The sequence below is a fragment of the Pollachius pollachius genome (genome assembly GCF_949987615.1).
Source record: "Pollachius pollachius genome assembly, chromosome: 8".
NCBI classification, from domain to species: domain Eukaryota; kingdom Metazoa; phylum Chordata; class Actinopteri; order Gadiformes; family Gadidae; genus Pollachius; species Pollachius pollachius.
In genome coordinates this window covers 4874482-4876981 of record NC_136941.1, presented here as the reverse complement: position 1 = coordinate 4876981, position 2500 = coordinate 4874482, and the positions used below count along the sequence as shown (strand labels likewise).

At 43.2% G+C, this 2500-nt stretch overlaps 1 protein-coding gene across 1 annotated transcript in view; it reads right to left on the bottom strand.

The window, feature by feature from the left end:
- The window catches only part of plxnb3 (plexin B3), a 46759-nt gene extending 46240 nt beyond the window's left edge, over nt 1-519 (bottom strand). The window contains exon 1 of the mRNA XM_079740712.1: nt 459-519. The gene's annotated coding sequence lies outside the window, so the exon portion shown is untranslated. The remainder of the gene's footprint in view (nt 1-458) is intronic.
- Nucleotides 520-2500: the final 1981 nt, after the last annotated feature.

The following is a 2500-nucleotide window of genomic DNA, read 5'->3' as shown; positions in this document are numbered from 1 at the left end:
CATTACTGTAGTTCTTTATTAACCATCTATTACTGTAGTAATCCATTATTGTAGTTTTCTATTAACATCTATTAATGTCGTCCTCCATTACTGTAGTTATTATTAAACATCCATTACTGTAGTACTCTATTACTGTAGCTCTTTGTGACCCATCTATTAGTGTAGTATGCCATTACTGTAACCAACTATTACTGTCATCCTCCATTACTGTAGTTCTTTATTACCATATATTACTCTAGTACTCCATTACAGTAGTTCTTTATTAACCATCTATTACTGTCGTCCTCCATTACTGTAGTTCGTTATTACCATATATTACTCTAGTACTCCATTACAGTAGTTCCTTTATTAACCATCTATTACTGTAGTACTCCTTTACTGTAGTTCTACGTTGGTTCAGCACTCTTGCTGCTCAACCTGTATATATATATTTATATATATATATATATGAGGATTACCTTCTCCTGTGTTGTAGGCCAGTGTCCATGGTAATCTGAGGTTGGAAGTTCTCAGTCTGGGCAGTAGGGTCCCCACCATAGGCTCTACGTCGGGGTTAGCATCCCTGTGATCAGCCATGCACAGATGCAGGGAAACGGGCTTTGTGCCTCATCAAAACGTCTTGTAAGGTTTCCACTCATGTATCTGAGAATGTCTTATCTCATCTCATCACCAGGAGCTTTGCGGTTATGAACCTTCCCCTCCCCCCTTCTTTCCCTCATTTTTAGTTCCGGTGTAATTATTTGGGGAGAGAAATTGTCAAAATCAGATGAGGTTGGAGTTATTTCCGTAGAGTAAATTTATCTGCAAAGTGAGGGAAATGAATTATTGGTAGTGAGCGAGCTGCAGAGTCTCCAGCAACGCTTGGCCTCCCTAGTGGGAGCTCTGAGCTTGAGGAGCCTGGGGGCCAACGTTCTCCCAGTCCCATCTCCTTCATCAGTCCATGAGAACTAGTTGAACAGGTGTTCAACTAGACTGTTTATATCTAGGGTTAGTGGAACAGATCTGTGTACATCTAGGGTTAGTTGAACAGGTCTGTGTATAACTAGGGTTACTTGGTTGGTTGAACAGGTCTGTGTATATCTAGGGTTTCTTAGTTAGTTGAACAGGTCTTTGTATATCTCGGGTTAGTTAGTTAGTTGAAAATATCTGTGTTTATCTAGGGTTAGTTAGCTAGTTAGTTAAACAGGTCTGTGTATATCTATAGTTTGTTGTCAGGTCTTAATGATCCTAGTGTTGCCATAGAGCTGGAGCAGAGGGCTCAATATGCTATAAAGAGTTGTTACATTGATTATATATATAATAATACATAATAATGATAGAATATATCCTAACAAACTGCTGCCTACATGGACCGACAAAGCAGTGTAACACAGCAGGGTGTGGCCGGCAGCCGCCTGCAGACTATGGCCTTCTATCGCCCTCTACTGGTGGCTGTTGGTACGACAGGTAAACCACAGTAGAACACAATAAAACACATGTCCCTTATTGTGAGGTGATGTCCTGAGTGTCCCTTAGTGTGGTGATATCCTGAGTGTCCCTTTGTGTGTGGTGATGTCCCTCAGTGTGAGGCGATGTCCCTTAATGTGAGGTGATGTCTCTCAGTGTTATGATGTCCTGAGTGTGTCCCTTAGTGTGTGGTGATGTCCTGAGTGTGCATTTATCGTTCTGTGCCGGCCCCCTGAACACCCCCCTTACCTGTTGACCTCCAGGTCTGTGAGGGTGGGGTTGGAGAACATCTAACAGCGTCACCGAGATGCTCGTGGTGGTGTGCTAGGTGGGGTGTGTTTTGTGTGTTTGCTGTGTGTTAATAATAGCGACTCCTGGGGTCGTGTTGTGTATGGGGCGTCTGAGAGTCTCCGACTGCTGACCGCAGGCTCCCGTCTAATCGTTCCCGTGCTGCTCAGCACAATACGGTATATTTATGACATATTATTAATCCTACATTTTTTACAGAGGAGGCTCCTCTTGTGAAACAGTTACACACAACAGACTGCAAAACATATCAAGGGTCTTTATCACACACAATGTTCTGCACAACTATGTATCAAAAATTACAAATGAATATAAACAAAGTCTATTTACAGGCTCACATGCTATAAAGCAGAAGTTCACATGGCACAGAGCATGCATCCTGCTGTCATCCGCCATCCTTCACATGTTCCATCATCCCTCATTCATGTACATTTACATTGAGTCAGCCACCATACAACACAAGGTAGGGAGTGGGGATATGGGGATTTCGCACACACACAACTATACCCGGTCTCCCATTAGCATGATGTGTGTGGGTCGCAATAACAAGCCTGAGATGTCTCCTTGTGACAGCTCATTTGCATAAAGAACCCTGAATCTGCTGACAATGAATACCTTGATGCATGCGTTTACAGTGAGGAGGTGGTCCTCACTGATCAGTCATACAAACAGGGCCAGGGCTCAGGTTAAACAGGGTCAGGGTTCAGGTTTAAACAGGGCTCAGGTTAAACAGGGTCAGGGTTCAGGT